The sequence below is a fragment of the Pinus tabuliformis genome, chromosome X, assembly GCF_031772625.1.
Source record: "Pinus tabuliformis cultivar Carrire ecotype Pingquan chromosome X, CPIR1, whole genome shotgun sequence".
Classification (NCBI taxonomy): domain Eukaryota; kingdom Viridiplantae; phylum Streptophyta; class Pinopsida; order Pinales; family Pinaceae; genus Pinus; species Pinus tabuliformis.
In genome coordinates, this window is record NC_142308.1 from 397772161 (window position 1) to 397784130 (window position 11970).

Below are 11970 nucleotides of genomic sequence, written 5' to 3' on the forward strand. Positions count from 1 at the left end.
CTTTTGGTTGTGTGACATATGCACCCCTCTGTCCAGCTTGGTCTGCCTAAGGACACTCAAATGATCTATGTCCCCACTTATGACACCTGTAACATTGGTAACTACCTCCTTTGCCTCGGCCATTTCCCCTGCCTCGCTGATATGGCCTACCACCTCTTGTATTATCACCTTTGTCTACTAATCCGGAAGCTTTAGAACTGTTGCCTTCCTCATTACTACTAGCACTCTGCCCTCTGCCATATTATTGGCCTATTCGTCTGTGAGTTCCTCATCCTCTCCTGGCATTTTTCTTTCTAGTAATTTTCTCTTCAACTTTCATAGCACTCTGATATGCTTCTTCAATGTTCTTTGGAGACAAAATACTAATTTCATCTAAAATTTCTATCCTTAAACCATTTACATACCTGGTTGACTTCTCTAAGGTATCCTCTATATAAACGGGCCTTAAGTTCACTCAATAAAACTCCTAAGTGTACTCCCTTACTATCATTCCTTTCTATTTCAGATTCTGCACTTGCCTGTGTACTGCAATCTGATTGTCTTTCGGCAGAAATCTACCTTTCAACTTTGCCACCATCCTTGACCAATTTTTGATCGACAACTTGTTTAATCTCCTTCTCTCAGTTTAGACACTGTCCCACCACAGGGCTATGTGTCCCTTCAACTTTGTCATAGCTAACTTAACTTTGTGGTCTTCACTGACCTCCTCACACTCAAAACACTTATCCAGCTCACTGATCTAGTCCAATAGAACCTCTATGGATAAGCCGCCATCATAATTTCGGAGTTCTAGTTTGGGTTTACTGCTTGCCATTAAGACCAATCTCAACAGTCTCATTTCTGGGCCCTCTCCATCCGATCCATCTATTGTGACTTCAGCTTCCTCTTCACTATCATCGCCTACCTTTGGATCCTTTGTTCTCCCTGCTTCGACTGCCTCCAAATGGGCAGTAAGGATCCTGATCTCCTCTCTCACTCCTTCCTCTGCTATCCTCTGAACACCTCTTCCACAACCTATCCTTCCTACCTCCATTTCTTCAGTCAATTTAAACCTGCTCTGATACCATTATGATGGGACCAGCCCAACACTATTTGCATTAATCAATAATTAAATGATATAAATGTGATTAATCGTGGATTAGTGTATGACTACAACTTGTCCTCGGACTTTTCTGGAAAATGATGTGGTGGCTATTGTGTGTGCAATTAATATACTATATTATGTCTCGGGTTGTGTTTCTCGCTCCTCGTTTCACAGCAAAACCCTTCCACCGTCTTTCATTCAGCCATTTCTGTTCTTTGCTCTTTGTTGTCGAGTGTTTGCTCTGGTGAGTTTTTGTTGCCTGTGTATGCAGCTGCACTACAACTGTTGGGCGCACTTTTAGGGTTTTCTTGTCTGAAAGTTTGACTCTTATATTTGCTTGGATAACTTTTGGTCCTGGTTCATCATGCAACCAAAAATGGTTATGTCACTTGTGTAAGTATATTTCTGTGCTTTTTCTGTAATTGTTTCAACTGGTCTTTGCCCCACGGGCTCAGTTTTTCATATGAGGTCATCTTGCTTGTAAATCTCAGTGGGTTGGCATGCACTCAAGTTGCAAAACAATGGAATTCTCTGGTGTTTTCCTTCAATGCAGGTAGCTTCTTCCGTCCATGATTCAATTTTCTTTTCCCATTCTTCTATTCCTAATGTGGCTGCTCCTTTGTCTCAGTCGTTGTATGGAATCCGAGGTTCAATGCCTTGTACTTTGTTCTTGCTGCAAACCATTCAGGTAGGGAAATGTATCCCTCTTACACTTACATTCATGCACTAGTTTTTTTTCTCCCTCTGTCGACAGGTTGCTAACAACTGTGTTTTGGTTCTTTTGCAGGTAATAGAGTTTGTAGTTGGGTATGCTTGGAACAATCACATCGGCCTCTACCTGGTAGGCTCTGTCAATGCAACCAATCTTCAGTTTTAGAATTAGGGCCTGCGAGATTGAGGGTTTGGTTTCCCTCAATGCTTGGTCATTGATGTCTTTCGGTTGTAATCTAGCATCCTGGTCATTTTTTATAGCATATGCTTCCTTGGTCCTGTGCTTATTGACTGTCGTTTATAACATATGGGAGACGATTCCCAAAACCCTCACCTAGGGTTTGTCGACCGTCAGCTATGTGACTATTCGTGGGTTATTTTTGAACTCTGTTATGTATGCTCAGACATTTCACATTATAATTAAAACAAAATTCCAGGGAAATGTTGGCTTGGGTTACCTATCTCTTAATGGTGATTGTTGACTATCGTTCCTTTTGTTTCGGCTTGAACGTCCTCGAATTATGATTGTTAATTTGCAGCTGTGTTTGTAATTTCTTCAATGAAGAGAAGCACTGCAGTTGCTCTGGTATTCGTTCTGGTGGACGATTTCGAAGTTAGGAAAATAATGTGTGACTCGTATGTGCTTAACTCGTCCGATATTTTTGTTTGTGTTCGCTCCTGTACATTCACTGTCAATTTCTTTTCACGGGTTACGAACCCTCGTTTTGGAAATACATCTCTGTCTTGTTGTTTGGACTCTGCTTCTTAGAAAAAGAAATTAAACAAATTTACATGCATGCATTGTATCAATTACTCTGATGTTCGGTGAATTAGGAAGCAAAAACTAAAATTTTATGGTTACATAAATGGATTCAAATTGTCTGTTCTTTTATCTTTATTGCTTGTATGCTAAAAAATGTTGAACCCTTTCAATGGATTTTTCATGTACATTGGTAGTCTTTGTTCACAGTTACCTGAACTGTGTAGTTACTTTCTTCAGTTGTAATTCTATTTTGTTACATAACGATGCTTTTATTCGGTTCTGCTTTGTGACAAGATTTTACATTAAACACATTTTGTTTTTTTCTCCAAAATGACAGAACAGTTATTAAATTTCTGTTGATTAAAGATAGAAAAACTAATGAACCTAATCGGCCAAACTGTCCCTAAATAGTACTGAAACTAAAAGTAAACAAAATCTTACATCCTACTTTGAGAAACTGAACATAAAGAAACCAATTTGTTAACACAACTTCCACCTTGGCGGAGACCAACAACCGGTCATGGTGCCCTAGATGGATGCTCTTGCATCAGGCTCCCGGGGTAAAAAGAAATCATGACTCTGGTCCATGAGCTTCTCGACTGAAGAACCTACTTGCTCAATCTGCCTGGCATCAAGCCATGAACTGTCCTCAGTAGGACGCTTCTTCCACTTGACCAGGTATTACAGATACTCCTTCCACCAAGTTCATTTGGCCACCTGTGTGTCGAGGATTCTCTCAATCTCGGGAGGCTGAACGTAAGGCATCTAGCTCATCCAAGTTTCTCCTCCATCCTGGGTATTTCGTGTAGGCCGTGTGGTTTTGTCTTCTTCTTTTGTGCCAGCAGTGTAAGGAAACAGGTATGCTACATTAAAGATGGGTGAAATTCCTATCTCTAGTGGCAACTGTATCTCATAGGCATTCGTTGAAAATTTTCAGAGGACTTTGCAGTGTCCTATCTTCTTATACTTCATCTTATTGTATGCACCTCTAGGGAAGCATTACTTGCGCAAATGTGAGAGGACATCTCCCAAATTGAATTGTACTTCCCTTCTCTTCAAATCTACTTGCTATTTATAATTTTGGTTGTTGTCTTGCAATTTAATTTTCACTTGCTCGTGAAAATCTCTCATTGCATTAGGGAAATATTCTCCATCTACGCTTCACCTTTCTTGCTATCCGAGATCTCGCAACTCATGCACTTTGCAAGGATGTGTGTCATATATGATCTGAAATGGACTACAACCTGTGCTGCGATTAGGCGATTCGTTATAAGCGAACTCTGCCTGGGCAACCACTCGAATCCACATCTGCAAATTCTCAGCAATCAAGCTTGGTATCATGTTTCCTAGACTCCTGTTTACCACCTCTGTTTGTCCATCGATTTGTGGGTGATAAGCAGAGCTGTAACTCAATTGTGTATCCATCTTATTCCATAGGGTGCACCAAAAGTGCCCTGTAAACTTCACATCCCTATTGTTACACTAAAATTTGTCACCATGACTATTTGCAGTCAGTATGGCTCCATCAATTGTCATACTGTCCTCCTTGGCAAGTCTTATACCTCTGCTCCTCATGTCAAACTCCAAGAAAGAGAGAAAGTCTTTAAAAAGTCAATATAACTCTGGTTACACAGTTTCTCTTACCCTTACCTGTGTGTATGCACCTCAAGCTCATAATACATGCGTACTTGTATGCTCTGTCTGTAAAGGGGTGGGTGCGTACTCCTATAAAGGTCAAAAGGCGCAAGTTTTACTTCAAAAAAGTTACTTGTGGTCGAAACTAGAGCATTCTAGAAGATGGTTTGACGTGGATTGAGCGCCTCCAAATGGTTCATGCATCCCAATGAAAGAGGAACTTATCCCATCAAGAAGGGAGCTATCCCATTGAAAGAGGGGCTTATCCCATTGATGGTGGACCTGATTAACTTCCTCCAGAGCACTATAAATACAGGCATTGGGCCAGAGGGAGAGGAGGTTGAAAGCTGAACATTCCTAAGGGTAGATGCTGTTGAAATTAGGACTCCCTTATAGAGCTTGAGAGGATAGATTCCATTCCTTTCTTAGCTTCATTTGGAAGTGGGTGAGCTGATCAAAGTAAAGGAAAACTCTTGTTGGACCCTGGGAGGGACCTGCACAACACCAAGGCACTGGTTGTAATGGTTTCTTTTGTTTCCAATTAATACAATTAAGTTCATTTTTCTCAACAAGTTTTTATATATAATTTGTTTCATAAACTCCTTGGTCTTTATGATGAATATGTTTTATTGTATGAGTTATTCAGGTGCTATGTAATCGTTTTCTTGTTAGTGAATGCAGGCTTCAAGGAGAAGGAGCTCATCTGGATGGAAGAGGCTTGGCTACTACAAACAACGTTGGACTAAAGGTATGCCTTAAACACCTGGTTGCTTTTATTTTAAATGCATATTTAGGGAAAGATAGTGCTTGATTGTTTTGTTTGTCACTAGAAAGCCTTAGCTTCTAGGGAGGTCAGTTTTGTCCGCTAAATTGACTCTTTCCGCATGACAAAATGGCGACTCCGCTGGGGAATCCATGGATTTGATTTATTTCTCTTTTGATTGATACTTTGATTTGAGAAACGTTGATTTGTTTCTGTTTTTGACTTGATGATTGTGGGATTGGGTGAATTTAATTAATTTTGAGTTAGTTTTCATTTTTCATAATTTTGGGAGAGCTATGCACCCTCTGAGTTAAGCACAGTGCGTACTAGTACGCACTTTTGCTTTGTGCACAGAGCGTAGATGCACCAGTGTAAACAGGTTGCCTGCGTACCCTGTCAAAAATTTGAAAAATTTTAAATTTTTCTCTTTTTTATCAGTTTAGAATTTGTTTATAGGTTTTAGCCATTGCCCAGACCTGCTTGTTCCCTGTCAAAAACTTTCCTTGGTTAATTTCATTGACATTCCTGCTCTAAGCTTTTATCAATTGGGTGTTTTGAGTCTCTTTTTGAGAAATTATTGATTTGTTTTCCTTTGGTCATTACTTGGAGGTTTCTCTCAGTCCTTTCACAATTTTGCATCTTTTTGCTTTTATAAATTGTGTATGAGTGTTAATCGCCTTTGAGTGTTTTTATTTTTTGATCTTTGGAACTCTCACCCAATTTTCTCGACTTGCACTTGATTGGTTCTTAGATTACATTAGAATCATCTTGTGTTTGATAATTCTCTTGCATAGATCACCTTTGCATAATTAGAATTCTCATTTTCAGAATATGAATGAAAAATGTGCATAGATTACATTTGCATACTTTTCAAGTGAATTGTGCATAGATTAGAATTGCATAGTTTACATTCTGAAAAATCAATCGTAGATTTAGATCAGTTTCCTTTGATTTGAATTTACACAAAAATAAAAATAAAAAAACTATTTTGGAATTGATTTGCATTAGTTTGTCTTGATGAAATTAGTGCATTAGAGAATTTGTTATATTTTCTCTTAGTGATCAATTTTTTGCATTGTTGGAAGTTAAAGGAAACTCTCTCCTTACTTTAGTTAGGATTCATTGAATTGAAAAGATTACATTATCATATTCGATTGCATTCAGTTTGGGTCGGGTCATAACACTATTGGTTTCATATCCATTTACCCTTTTGAGTAATAACAGCCTAAATAACACAGCGCTTAACTAAAATTCATCTAGTAATTTTTACATTTCTAGGGCTCTGATACACCAACATAGCTTAGGCTAGTGTCTTGGAGTAGGGAGTAATTAACTCTCCAAAACAGTAAAACAAACAAGTAGCTTATCTTGCGGTAGGATAAATCCAATTGCTACATTTATGCTCTGGGAAATCTCCTCTTAAAGGAGAAGCACGAGATCATATCTGAACCAGTGTGGGAATCAATCCTTCCTCATTGGGAATGATAGAAGATATTCACGTATTAAAAATGGTAAGCCTCATATTAACCATTGTCGAGGAGCCTGGGGTCACTTGTTGGTAAACCTTGGATTATGTCAAGGAGCCTTCAAGGGGATTGAGCTTGCTACTCTGCCCTTGCGTGCATATCGGATCGTAGACTGTTCCCCCAGGTGTATTTGTCTCAGTTGGTAGCCTTAGTGACCATATTCTTTAGGATTCTTCCTAAGGTGACAGTGGTGGGAAGATCCCACTGTACCTGGAGCAGATGTCGACTAGACTCACTTGGATTTTCTGGGGGGTTCTCCTCACTCGAGATGGTTAAGCGGAGGAACTTGTGCCAGTCTATTCATTAAGCAGGTTGTCAGGGTAACTGTTCCACCCGCCATTTCTGTACTGAATTCTGCGATGTTGGATTTCATCACCAACTAGTGTTTTCGGTACGGAAAGTTACTGTTTGTGTGTGGTTTGACTCCTAGATTTGATAGCACGTGTTAATTTGTTGGTTTTTACTTTTAGAGACCATAGGTGTGAATTGTGAATTTTAATTGTTAGGTGTGAATTGTGAATTGTTAAATTTAGTTTTAAATTGTTAATAAAATTCACTGAAGTTGAATATAATGGCAAATGTTCCGGAATTTACCAACCTAGGAACCCCTCCTAATGAGAATCCTAGTACTTTTCCTTACTTTGGAAATGTTGGTCCTCCTTATATGGCTACTTTGTCATTACCTGGATTTACAATAGGTTTACCGATATGGTTATTTTCAACTTCGTTGGCCCCAAATACTCCAATTGTTCCACCTCAACCGAATGCTTCACCTCAACAGAGTTCACCATCTCAACATGACCAACCTTCTGTTGACCCTTTACCTCCTTCACCTACTTTTTCTTCCTCCATTTCTTCCTCTTCGCTTGGTAAAAGCCTTGACGCTAGTAACCAGGTGTCTAAGAAGAAGAAGAAAGGGAAGAAGAAGAAGAAGCAAGATAAGAAAGAAGTCAACCAACCAACCATGGTTTTAAGTGTTAGTTGTGTTGAGGAAAAGTCTGACATGCATCGTAAACCCAAATACCCTTGCAGGCTTTGTAAGGGTGACACTTCCTTGTCAATTGTCTTCGTATTCCAAAGGTCCTGGAAGTATGGTCAGAAAAATCTCATCAACTTTCCATTGATCCATCAACCAGTGATAGTCAGGTTCCTGGGAAAAAGGGTAAAGTTAGGTTTCCTTGTAAGTTATGCAAAGGGAGTCATCAAACTCACATTTGCCCTCACATGGATGAAGCCTCAAAATTGTTGGAAAACCTTACTGTTCCACAGCAAGAATTTCCAACTGGTTACCGTAAATTTTCTCCCAACCTACCGTCAACTGACGGAGTGATTGATATAATTTCAAATACAGTCGATCACACTCTTCCATTGGAGACTAAAACTCATGTCACTCAGGTTGATGATCAATTAGTTGATCAAGTGGTCGATTCAATTTCACATTCGGTCGATCCCACTTTCCCTTTAAAGAGTGAACTTCATACCGCTCAGATTCTTCTTGTTACATCAGATTCTTCTATGCCGGGGGGCGTTTCACATGTTTCTATGGAACCCTCTCCAAGTACTGAGGTCTTTTCCTTTGATTGGAATAGACTGACAAAACCTCGTCTTCCTTCCTCCATCCCTTTCCAAATCATTGTCAAGGCTGGTGGTAGGGACATACATCGTACTCAGGTAGATGAAGGTGCTTCTGTTAGTATTTTATTCTCAACTGTTTGGAAAGCTTTGGGTTCCCCTCAGCTTGCGCCTATTACGCAGAATCTGAAAGCTTTTAACAGAACCATTAGTGAACCTTTTGGGATCCTTCCTAAATTTTCTATTACCTTGGAAGGTAAAACTGTTTGTATTGATCTTATGGTAGTTCGAGGTCCCTTGGATTTCAATTTACTCCTTGGGCGAGACTATGTTTATGCAATGAAAGCTGTCGTATCGACACTCTTTCGCGTGATGTCTTTCCCTCACAATGGCAGTATTGTGACTGTAGACCAGCTTTCGTTCCCTAGTCTTATTTCAACTACCAATAATATGACACCCCTAAATGTTCCTGATTCTAAAGTGGTATCTACCCTGCCACGGGTTAATTATGTGGCAACTGGTCCCATGTTTTCAGTTACCGATGTAAGTGAGCCTCTCACTGTTTGCTCATCTTCCTTTGATTTAGATCAGGTAACTGACATGGAAAACTCTATGGGATTACTTGAACGCGATGTTCTTATCCCTTTTGAGTCCCTTGACATGTGTTCCTTCCAGAGAACTATTCTTCCTTCTGATGAAGACCTCTTGGAAGCCATGATCAAGGTGTGTCCATTGACATGTCTTTCTTCCAGTTGGAAGCCATGATCAGTGCCACGAGGATAGTTTTTTCCTGTATCAACCTCGTTAAAAAATGAAACAGGCTGCCATGAGGAAAGTTCATTTTACTGTGTCAACCTCGTTAAAACATGAATCAGTGTGTGTGAGGAAAGTTCCTTTTACTATGTCAACCTCGTTAAAAAATGAATCAGTGTGTACGAGGAAAGTTCCTTTTACTGTGTCGACCTCGTTAAAAAATGAATCAGTGAGTGCGAGGACAGTTCCTGTTACTGAGTCAACCTCGTTAAAAAATGAAGCAAGTTAGAGGATAGTTCCTGTTACTGAGTCAACCTCGTTAGAAAATGAATCAGGTTAGAGGATAGTTCCTATTACTGAGTCAACCTCGTTAAAAAATGAATCAGGTTAGAGGATAGTTCCTGTTACTGAGTCAACCTCGTTAAAAAATGAATCAGGTTCGAGGATAGCTCCTTGTCTTGTGTCAACCTCGTTAAAAAATGAAACAAGGATAGGTTATATAGGTAGATTGTAGAGAGTAGTCATGAGCATAGTTCCTTGTCTTGTGTCAAGCTCATTAAAAAATGAAACAAGGATTTTAGAGCATAGTTCCTTGTCTTGTGTCAAGCTCGTTAAAAAATGAAACAAGGAGTCATGAGCATAGTTCCTTGTCTTGTGTCAAGCTCGTTAAAAAATGAATCAAGGTTTTAGAGTAAAGTTTTTTCTTAGGTAGATTGTAGAGAGTAGTTATGAGCATAGTTCCTTATCTTATGTCAAGCTTGTTTAAAAATGAAACAAGGGTTTTGAGGATAGTTCTTTTCCTATGTCAACCTCACTAAAAAATGAAAGAACTCCCATGAGTCTTTCCAAGATTTCGAAAGTAACCCTTCATTTCGTCCACCTGATTGAATGCAATGAAGCATGGGGGGCATGTACCTTGATTTGCGTCATTATGCTAGGGGCATGCGAACTTATAACAAGCATAGTTTCTCATTTCAAGCTTGCATAAACATGGAACTGAATCTGAGCATAGTTCTTTTCCTGTGTCAAGCTCGTTAAAAAATGAAACAAATCCTCCTCTACTTGAGTCGAGAGTTTGACTAGATCTCATAAATGTTAAGTTGTATATTTAGGTTAGTTATTTCAGTGTTTTGCATAATTTTCTTACACTTTTAGGTCGAGTCTTTCAAATGATCTCGTACATGAACCTTCATTCCATCCAGCTTGTACTTAGTTGAATGAAATGAAGCTGAGGGGCATGCGCTCTAGAAGCTATGTTTAGGGGGCATCAAGCACAGTTTTCTCTCTGTTTCAAGCTTGTGTAAAAATGAAACTACTTTGAAGCATAGTTTTTCTCTGTTTCAAGATTTTGTAAAAATGAAACCTATCTCGAGTCAATTTCAGTTATTTTCAAGACTCGTTAAACTCATGAAAATCCCGAGATTATTTTGCTATCTTTCATTCTCGTAAAACAAATGAAAATGCCAAGTTCTTTCCGTCTTTTCCTGCTCGTAAATTAAATTGAAAGTCGGCCATATGAGTACATTTTTATCATTTTTTCAAACTCATCAAAACTTACGAAAAATTGAAAACCATGAGTATATTTTTATCATTTTTTCGGACTTGTTAAAGCTTACGAAAAAGTGACACCTTGGAGTTCTCTTTTAAGCCCTTTTCAGACTCTCAAAATATGAAAAGATTGCCGAGTTTTTTCTTTTTAAACTCGTTAAAACGGAACTAAAAAGACGGTCCACTTACAGCTCTTTTCCGACCGTAAAAATATGAAAAGATTGTCGGATTTTTGTCGTTCAAATTCGATATTGGTTATAAAACGACGTGTCGTTGATCGCTTTTTTACTTTTTCGGATTAGTGACACTAATAACGAAAAGTACACCTTGGTCATAAAAGGTCAAGCGGTTCTCTCAAGTATTATTTTATACTTTTTTGGGCTTGGGAGACACAAATTTACGAAAATGGTCAACCCTGGAGTCTTCTTAAGTTTTTCAGCCTCTCTAAAATTGGAAAACGCTGAGTTTCTCCAATACTGGACTCGTTAAAATTTCACAGTAAAGGACCTGTTCGATTACAAACAGGAACAGACCACTCCTTCTTAGGGTTCGAATCTAAACTAAGTTGGACTCATCCGAAGGATGAGCTTATAATCAAGCAAATGTTATCCTCCTCAAGCTTGTAAAAAATAAAGAGGTACTTGCCAGAAATGGTGGGGGAAAAGAGAGGAAAATGAGCCTATTTGTTATACTTTGTCTCAGAAAAAACCTTATCACCACTCTTGAACACGACACTTTTCATTCACCTGGGTTGGGAAATCCTTTGCCTAATAGTTGATCAAACCACATTGAAAGTTTTCAGCCGGTTTCTAGGTATTAACTTTAGGACAATTGTCACCAAACCATCTGTAGTGTCGTTATGTGTTCAAGAGGAGTCTTGCAAATAAACCATTCATCTGCAAAATACCTGTCATCCATCTTGACCATCCCTGAGTTAGTCCTTACAGCTACATTTCTTCAACTTGAACTATGATTTCGTGTTGTCGGCTTGCCTACGACGGATCGCTTTCTATCGACATCAACACATTATCTAGAAACATGATCTAGAAATCGTCAGTACCTTGAGATCTACATGCCTCAATGGCAGGTTTCTCGCCTTTGACGACAGTTTACATCATTGACTTTCGATCGAAGGATTCTGTGACATGTTCGACATCAACACATTCATTCACATCTCACGGATTGTACTGGGTACTTTGAGAGCCATTGACATCACTGGTGGTTTCTCTCACACTTGTTAACAGTTTACATCATTGACTAGTAATCAAGTGGTTTCTACCATGTTCGACACCAACTCATCTATTTGCATGGATAGAATCGTACTATTTCGGGAAGTAGAAATGAAGACCCTGGATCTAGTTTCCGCCATCCAGGCTGCGAGGAATTTTGTATTCATTATATAGTAGACTAATTATAAACAGATGGCTGCGTCTATACTGTGTCTACATGTGTCTATGAGTATGATGTACTACGAAATCATTCCTATATCAGAGCAGTAGTTAGTTTGTTAGTTAAAGTTTTTGATCTGAGTATGGGAATGCCAACCTCAGCGATGATATGATCTCATATATGTATTTTGTGTTCAATATTTGCAGGTTCCTACCGGGCTCTCCAC